The following is a 10269-nucleotide window of genomic DNA, read 5'->3' as shown; positions in this document are numbered from 1 at the left end:
GATGATAACTATTTTATTGCAATGCACTATTGCATTATTTTTTCTATTTTACTAACTATTTTATTGCACTGCACTATTTTACTTTGTATCAGTGAATCATAGACGCCTGGCCATAAGAGCATTCGGAGCATCTCTGCTCTCCCACTATTGAACTTGGGGGAGCAAAGGTATAATCTTGCGCCACCACTTTTTGATTATATGGAAAATATGATATATCCCCCCCCAATATATAAATCTAACCATAACTACGTTATGGTTAACTGAGTTTTATAGTGAAAAGAGCAGCTTTATTGGTCAAGATTGAAGGCTCTATATTGCAGGAAATTGCACGTACAGGTTCATTAAATTCAAAAGAAATCTGTCGTGGAGGGGGTCGTGACTGAGCCCCTCCAAACCACCTGCCAAAAAAAAAAAAAATTCTAAAAAAAATTCTAAAAAAAATATTCTAAAAAAAAAAAGAAAAAAAAAGGGGGGCCCATCTGGGCTAAGCCCCGGATCTCCTACAATCCTAAATCCGCCCCTGGGAGCAAGGTTATGATCTTACTCCACCACTTTTTGATCATATGAAAAATATGATATACCCCCCCCCCCAATATATAAATCTAACCATAACTACGTAATTTCAATCAAATTAATAATACGCAATGACACTTAATAACAAGTTTTTAAGTTTCCAAAGATTGCGAACCCCCCCCCCCCCTGCCCCATTATGGTTTGATCCAGTACCTCCCATCTCCAGCGCGTAGACCTTCAGCACACAGCGCTGCAGTCTGGCTGCACGGCTGCAGCGGGTAGGCTGAGTGTAAATCAAAGCCCACAGAGTGTGTCATAATATTGGTGGCAGGCAGGCAGGCTTTTCCAGTAAGTTGTTCAAATAAAAGGATTATGTTAGACATAAGTTACTATTGAGTGGTAGTAGAACTTCTACGGTTCTACCACGCAATACAATAAAAGTGTTTCACGGTCCCGAATTGCGATCTGGTCATACGGTTTCCTCGAATAAATAATAATAACGTTTCCCTCTCTGGTTGGCGTTAGCTTTAGTGCTAGCCGCTAGCTAACGTTATCTAGATATGTGGTGTGAGGCACTGTGAGCTGGATGACGTTGACTTCATTTGCAAACGTTAACGCTATCTATATGGCAGACGAGCAGGGCCGTATTAACGACGGCCGCGGCCCGTGGGCCTATAGTGACGAGGGGCCTCAATTTTTTTTTTTTTTTTTTTTTTTTTTTTTTTTTAGATCGATGTCATGATTGTGCACTGCAGACTCAGGGAGGAGGCAGAGAAGGAGAGAAAGAGACACAAGATTTACAGGTAATGGAAATATATCTTTTTTCTCTTTCTTATTAAAAACTTGGCCTATTTGAAAGGAGATTGATTTAATAAAAATGAATGAGCGAAAAATCAATATACAGTGTATATACAGTATATATATATATTAATATATTATTATTATTATTATAGTAATTGGCTATCATACTGCAATATAAACTGAGTTTTATAGTGAAAAGAGCAGCTTTATTGGTCAAGATTGAAGGCTCTATATTGCAGGAAATTGCACGTACAGGTTCATTAAATAAAAAAAAAAATCTGCCATGGAGGGGGTCGTGCCGGACCCCCTCCAAACCACCCCTTGCCTGTCAAAAAAAAATTAAAAAGAAAAAATTAAAAAGAAAAAAAAATTAAAAAAAAAATTTGCACCCCCACTTTCAACTATAACTAGGCGGCCATGGTGTGCGCAACGTGTATTGATCATCATGATTCACCTAACGCTAATGTATTCATTGTATACTGTACTGTCCATGTGAATATGTAACGTCAGTTCGCCAACCAACGTCATTATTATTTATTTATTATAGATCCGCCGTCATCATCAGACGACGATCTAGGCCTTGGCAGACGACATGACGGTACGTGCAGATCTCTCATTTTGACGCATGTATCTCTTGAACTTTTCATATTTATTTACATAGCGTGTATAATGTATATACAGGTTCAGATCGATGAATTAGAATATCGTGGAAATGTTATTTGGTATTCAACTCAAAAAGCTATATTCTTGGATATTATAGATTCAGTCTAATTCCAAGTTATGTTGTGTGTCCATGTATTTTTATTTTGTATATAGAAATGTATGTATTCACTAGTACTGTCTTTTTGGGTGAATTTTGCACAAAATACTTCTGAAATATGTGTACATTCCATATCCTAATGTAATTCTTTCTAAAAAATCAAGGCCTACTGGCCTATATTGAGCCATATGCTTTTCTTTGTGTGCCATGTGCTTGCCCAGGTGTTCGGGGGAGGTCAGGTCATGCAATCAATGCACTTTGATATAACACACACACACACACACACACACACACACACACACACACACACACACACACACACACACACACACACACACAGTCTAGCTATTCCTTACATCAAAGGTCATGATTTCACTTTGATGTAACACTGTGGGGGGCAGAGTAAGAGAGAGGGGGGAGAGCTCTGTGTGTGTGTGTGTGTGTGTGTGTGTGTGTGTGTGTGTGTGTGTGTGTGTGTGTGTGTGTGTGTGTGTGTGTGTGTGTGTGTGTGTGTGTGTGTGTGTGTGTGTGTGTGTGTGTGTGTGGTTGGGGGATGTGCTGTCTGCCTCTGACAGTGGGATCATCATACCTTTTACATATGAAATGTGAAATGCAATTATCTGTGTATTTGGAAGACAGCTAATCATGACATTATGTATTATAGGGTCGCACACAGATTCTGCATCCGGTGGTGAGGGAGCAGGGACCCTGTCATTTCTGGGTACGGACTAACATTCATGTGGGTATGTAAATGTGTGTGTTTACTGTATGCGTGTAAATTGTGCAATGAAACTGACTGAATGAATTCAATATTCCAGATTCTGGAGCAGAGAGCGATGACGCCCCGCTCGATAGAGCAAATCGCATGAGCGTGTCACCTACTCCTACAGGTGAGTGTCTACATAATAATACATAATGCTATATATATATCATGTAAATAAAAGGACAATACATTGCAATATTGTAATGTGTTACATTCCTGTGATTCCAGAAGAAGGGAGTGAAGGGACTGATATTCCGGAACCCGTTGCAGGCAGAAAATACACATCTAAGAGGGGTAAGTTGGCCTCACTCTGCACACCACTTCCCGCTCTGACCTCTGACCCCAACACCACGTCCAGCTCTGACCTCTGACCCCCACACCACGTCCAGCTCTGACCTCTGAACCCCACACAGTTTGTAACTACGTGTTATATGAATGTTTGTCTACAGTAGGGGTGTTATGATAATTGTATATTTGTATAATTGACAGGTCGCGGGGTGCGACGAGGAGCGAGGAGCAGGTCGGCAGCGAGCCGTAATAACCAGGAGGATGCCTGGTCTCGTGATGGATGGGAGCCGCACAGACTTCCCTTCACAGCCCAACCAGGTCTGCTCCAGGACGCCGCGGCACTGGATTCTGCCCGGCCTGCAGCCTGGCTAGATTTATTTCTAACCGACGACTTCCTCAACATGATCGTTGCTCAGACCAACCTGTACGCGGATCAGTCCATTGCCCTGCTGGATCCCACACTAACCAGTAGCAGGGCACTGGTTTGGAAGCCCCTCTCACTGAAAGAGCTCAAGCAGTTCCTTGGCCTGTTATTTCTAACCAGTGTCCATCCGAAGCCTCGCTTGGATATGTTTTGGACCACCGATGAAACGATCATCACACCGTTCTTTTCTACAACCATGCCACGGAACCGTTATGAACTTATATGGCGCTTCCTCCACTTTGCAGACAACACAGCCCTAGATCCGAGAGACAAACTTCGCAAAGTACGCTCTGTAGTGGATCATGTGAATGTGAGGTGTAAGGAGCTTTACCATCCCAGCCGCGACATCTCCATCGACGAGGGGATGATGGCATGGCGAGGCCGCCTGGCGGTCAGGGTCTACAACCCTAACAAGCCAACCCGATATGGTGTCAAGTCCTATTTCCTGTGTGAATCACGCACAGGATATTGCTTCGCCTTTCAGCCATATTGTCGCGAAGGAGCGCGCCTGGGGGACACGGTCGTCGGTCTGCTTGGACGTTTGGCCGGCCTAGGTCATACACTCTACATGGATAATTTCTACAACTCTGTGAGCATGTGCAACAGGCTCTGACTGTTGAGGACCGACGTCTTTGGTACCCTCAGGAAGCACCGGGGGGAGCCAGCCATCATCAAAAACCTGACCAATGCTGACATCGGTGTGGGGGAGCGCATTGCCGTGAACAACCAGGAGGTCATGATCATGGCATGGCGGGACAAAAGGATCGTGAAGATGATCACCACCTTCCATGAGGACACAATGGAAATTGCACAAGTTTGGCAGAAAGAGAAGACGGGTAAATCAGTGAGGGTGGAAATGCTAAAGCCGTCATCCATTACTGTATGTCTTACAATAAATACATGAAAGGAGTTGACCAAATGGATCAAAACCTAGCGTACTATCCGTGTACACGTAAGACTGGAAAGTGAACTTCCGGTACGAGAGGAAACGGGTAGCACGCGTGTGCTGGAGCTCCTGGTCGAATAAGTAAAAAAACTGATGAATAAAGACCCGAAAAGAAATAAAAAATGGAGATGCAATCAAGGAACAAGGAGGAAACAAGGAATGAGAAGAAGAGAGAAAATGAGGGATCTCTGAGAAGGGAGAATTTGAAGATACAAAATCCCCGTTGTGAGGGAGAGAGGGACCAGGTGGAAGGAGGAGGTGGGCCGGCCGCGCTCGACAGGGAAATGCCAGGATGGGCGGTCTGCATGCAGGCCGAGATATTGGCATATATGAAAACAATGACGGACGCAATATTGGCGGATATGCAGACAATTACGGACACGATAAGGACCGATGTCGGGAGGCTGGGGGAGGAATTGAAGACGGAGCAGGAGGATATCGGGGGAGAAATGGATGCGGGACTCGAAGCGGTCAATGAAAAGATGGTGGAACAGGGTGAGAGCGTGGCGGCGTTGGAAGGGAGAACGGCAGAGGCGGAGGAATGGGAAACGAAGATACACAAAGTACTGACAATTGCAATTCTACAACAAGAAAAAATGAAGGAAAAGCTGTCGGACATGAAAGGGAGACCGCGGAGAAATAATACCCGGTTATGGGGATTGGAGGACGGAGTGGAAAGGGAGTCTATGGCCCTGTATGTGGTGATGGAGATTCAGAGAGCCCACGGGGCGCCTGCGTCGAAGCAGCCCGCTGGCAGGCCCCCCGAGAGCGATTACTATTAACTTTTTGAGATTCGAGGTGAAGGAAATGATAAGGAGACGTGAAGGAAGAGACGAGGTGAGACACGGGGAGGCGAACGAAGGGAGTACATAAAGAACGGATTAACCATCCCAGCTATAGACAATAATGCCCAATGAAACACATACACGAACGCGCACTATAATCACTGCAGATGGAAATAATTAGGAGGGTAAATATACAACACATCGAATAATGGAGAACTATAAACACACAGAGATTTACACACATTGGACTGGGATGAAGGAGAGACAATGGAACATGGGACTCGAATCACGGGAGGACTGGAAGGTGGGGGTCTCGGAACAGGAGGAAAAGCAGACAGAGAACTTTGACCAGGAGCTCTAGCACAATAGACAACACGAATGTTGGACAATTATAGTGAGATGAAGGGGGGCCAAGACATCAGGCACCCCTCGCCACTAGGCAGAGCCCTCTCAACAAGAGAGCCAATACTCTGCACCTACCAGCAGGGGAGAGGGGGTGACATATGGATCCCCTGTACACCTTGGGAGCGATTTATGTAAAGTATATATGTTTTAAATGTGCACATGGATAAATATGAAGGACAAAAATTCAAAATGTTGGACATGAAGAGAGGCTTGAAGAGCCTCCTGCGGGGGGTATCTTCATCTCTGGGGGGGGGGGCTTCTCCAGTAGGAGGGCTGATCCCCCTCCAAACCGCCAACTGGGGAAAGAGTGCGCTTATTGTATTGTTAGTTTTATTTTCATAAACGTGTGCGGTGATGTCGGTGACATGGGAGGTACAGTGGGTTTCCTGGGGTCCTCGGCCGTCGTGCCTGGGCGGTCAGGTGTCGGGGCCGGGGGGGCACCGGGCTTGGCGTCGCGGGGGGTCGGGGGGCCATTGAGGCGTGGTGCTTAGACCTTCTGCGGACCTGGGCTTGGGGCTATAGTGGGCCGGGGGCCTGGCGGTCGGGCGGGGGTGGGTGGGGGCTCTGGGGGCTCGGCTCTGTGCATGGTGGACCAGGATATGGGGGCGTTCTATCTCTCGGGGAGGAGGGCGGGAGGGAGGGGTCTCTCACAGGGGGATCAGAGAGGCTGGGCTTTGCCCGGCGGGGCCCTGTGTGTTGGGGGGCCGATGGGTGTGGGGTGGGGCTCTCGGGGGCATGGGGAATAGCGGGCTTGGCTCGGTGGGGGGGGGGAGTCCCCTATCCTTTCCTCTACTGGGCCTGGCCCAATTGATTCAAGGGACCCGTGACGATGGGGGCCCGGCTACGGGCGCAGCGGCCTAAGATATGGGGGGCGCCAATGGGCTCAACTCAGGGGGGGGGGGGGGGGGGGAGTCGGGGGTGGGGGGTCAGCGTTTATGCGGTTTGACCCGGGAGAGTGGGATCCCGTGGGTTGTGGGTTGGTTGTGCGTGGGGTGGGGGGCTTGGTGGCATGGGAGGTAGCGGGCTTGGCTCGGTGGGGGGGAGTATTGCCCCTCGCCCCTCTACTGGGTCGGGCCCAATCAGATTCAAGATGCCCGTGTCGCTGAGTGCTGGACCCCGCGTGGGACGGACCTGGGATGCGGGGGAGCCCGGTTTCTAGGGGGGGAGGGTGGGAGGGGGGGGGGTTCCTCTTGCGGGGGTCTGGGAGGATGAGCGCAGCCGAGTTCAAGGGGCCCACATCATTGTACTGTTGTGTTATTGATGTTATTGTATATGTTGTGTTGTATGTCTATAAATGTTCAATACAAATTTAAGTTTAAAAAAAAAAAGACTGGAAAGTGGACCAAAAAGTTTGTGCTGTATCTGATCCAAATATGTTTGTACAACTTGTTTGTCTTGTACAGAATCAGGCACCCCAGCGGGTATTATAATAGCCTCCTCCGGTACACCATGGCTGTGGGACGTACCTACACAGGGGCTAAGGAGTTAAAAATTCCTGGGGTGGCAGAGGAGGAGGGAGGTGGGGGTGAGGAGGAGGCAGGGGCTGAGCGGGTGGGGCGTGGCAGGCAGCCTAGGGCCCCACCGGGGGACCCGCAGAGCAGATTAGTGGGTGGCTTTGGGAAACATGGTATGGTCGCCTACAAAGCCACCCTGAATAAAAAGTTACCATCTAGGAGATGTCGGGTCTGCAGTAGGCGTGGCCTCAGGAGTGAGACCAGATACTATGTCCCCCTGCATCGTGACAAATGCTTCACTCTGTACCACACAAAGAAGCATTATGATAAATAGTTTCTTTATTAGTTGTCATACAGAAGTACAGACTACTTCTAAATAATCTGTCATACAGAAGTACAGAATACTTCTAAATAATCCATCATTGTGTGATACAGAGAGAACCATGTGGATGCTGGTATATAGTATAGTATAGTATAGTATAGTATAGTATAGTATAGTATAGTATAATACATCGGCGTATTTAGACTACTATCACTAGGGCACGTGCCCTACTGATGATCATCTGTGCCCCAGTGATAATAATTTTTTTTTTTTTTTTTTTTAACAAATGTTTTTTATTTTCCCTTTTTTAACATGATCAAATAATTATTATAATATTTTTTACTTCGCTTTGAAATATTATAGTGAAATATTTTGCACTGCATTTATCTTGTTGAAATCCTCCAACAGGCTCTTTTTTGTAAATTGACTGGTTTGCACACCAATAATACAGTGCAATAATAGAATAGAATAGATAGTAAAATTATGCAATAGAATGGCCAGAGTAAAATAGTGCTACAGTACAATCAACAGCGGGGTGTATTAGAAGGCTATGGTGAAGAGGTACGTTTTTAGCTTATTTCTGAAAATATTAAGAGATTTAGCTTCCCTAATGTCCATAGGTAGTGTGTTCCATAACTTTGGTGCATAGTTAGCAAAGGCTGCATCCCTGATTTTCTTTAGACTGTGGCTTGGAACCTTCAATAGACCAGTAGTAGATGATCACAATGTTTATACTTTGTATATAAGGAGGAGGACCTTGAAATCAATTCTAAATGTTACCAGAAGCCAGTGTAGGTTACTTACTTGTAACTTCGGGTTTGATCCAAGGAGTAAGTTGCCCCATATTGCTCTGTAACATTTCTCTTTTTGTTATAGGACCGACTAGTAGGATTTCAGTTTTGCCCTCATTTAATTTTAGGAAGTTGTTCGTCATCCATTTGTTTATTGCTAAGAGACAGGCGGAAATGGAGTTTATAGCTGTGTGGTCATTTGGTTCAGCGGAGATGTACAATTGTGTGTCATCTGCGTAACTATGGAAACATACATTGTGCTTTCTAATGATGTCTCCTCAATGATCAATGTTCAATGTTCAATGCAAGTAAAGCACTTTAAACTTTAAGTATGACTAAATGCTTTCTTGACTATATATATAGTAACTGTTCCAAAATGCATAGATTTCTATGTATTTTAGGGGTTTGGGTGGCTAGCTCTTTTTAATATAAATGTCAGATTGTTTTATTTATTTCATAGATTTCTATGCATTTCAGGAGTTTGGGGGGCTGGCTCCCCAAAATAATTAAATAACATAACCCTAACCTAACCCTAAAACCGAAATAAAGTTAAAAAAAAGAGTTACAAAATCCACCCATTTTCGCCCACAAACCGGCCAAAACCGGCCAAATTCTTTTCTTAGTTTTTGGTGCCCTTCGGTGCCCTACTGAAGTGCTGGGTCTAGATACGCCCCTGGTATAGTATAGTATAGTATAGCATAGCATAGTATAGCATAGCATAGTATAGCATAGTGGGTAGTTGTACTGTTTTCTGTACAAGACAAATGCGTTGTACATATGTATTTGGGCCACTGTTGTAAATATTGCATAGGCATGTTTGGACCACTTGCAGATGAGACGTTATGTTAGTGATCTAACTTTGTCAACTCCATTCATCATTTGCCCTGTGTATGCTGGTGATCATGCATTGTGTGCGTGTATATAGTTTATTGCAGTTATTTTGCCTCTTTATTTTTTTATTATCTTTTTCCCCCCTTATTTTTACCGTTTGCACAGAACCAATGGTTGCTGACAGTCACCCAGTTTATACTTTTGTAAGTATATAATGTTGGTAAAGTACCACATATTTTTATAATGCAGTCCATTGGCCTCTTATTTATAACTGGTGTACTTTGGAAGCCTGTCTTGGATATTTTTTGGTCCACAGATCATCTTGGCGCTTCATCCATTTGACAATGCATCCATCGATGCGAGAGACAAACTGTAAGATATGCCCTGTAGTTGATCATGTGACGTGCCTGTACTGTGAATGTTACCAGCATACTTCTAAATGCACAGAAACAATGGTTGGTTCTGATGACAGTTGAAGTGTCTTTCTTCATTCATGTATCTCTATCTAAGTTCATTGATCGTATAGTGTTCTATATCACCCTTTCCTCTGCATTGGTTTAGGTATTTTCAGATGTTCGGTTTCAAGTAAGAGGAGACTGACGATATGGTCAAAATCAACGGGCGGCGGTTGTTTATTAATAAAACAGCTTTAGGAATTAAAACAGTACATCGTCTCTTTGGTTCAATCTAATTGTCTCTTTCATTTAGCTGTTGTCGTCTCTCGGTGCTGTTCGCTGTCTCAGGTTGTCCATGGCCAACACGCGTTCTCTCTAGTGGTCCGTGGTCTGGTTGCCACGGCAACCTTTCTTTCGGATCCTGGGAGGTTTGGGAGCGCTTGGTTCTTTCATCTACCCTCGGTGGAGTCTGGATATGAGCCTCGGCTCAGTCATCTGGTCTCAATGGCTCTCATGTCATCGGCTCTTCAGTAGCCGGCTTGTCGAGTCTCAGGCTCGGTTCTCCGTCTCCTCTGAGTGTCTTGCTCGGCTCTCGAGTTCTGTTTGATGATTCTCTCTCCATCGGTGGAGGTTCAGCGCTCAAGCAAGGAGCGCTCATCTCCAGGTTCCTTCGCTCAGCCGGTGTGTGTGGCGTGTCTCTCCAGGTTCCTTCTGGTGTGAGTCGTGTGTCTAGTGAGTCGCCATCAGCCCTTTTTATCAGAGGAGAGAGAGAGAGAGAGAGGGAGGGGGAG

This window comes from Notolepis coatsorum (assembly GCF_963971535.1).
Source record: "Notolepis coatsorum genome assembly, chromosome: 9".
Taxonomy (NCBI): Eukaryota; Metazoa; Chordata; class Actinopteri; order Aulopiformes; family Paralepididae; genus Notolepis; species Notolepis coatsorum.
The sequence above is the reverse complement of the archived record's forward strand: the minus strand, read 5'-3'. Positions refer to the sequence as shown.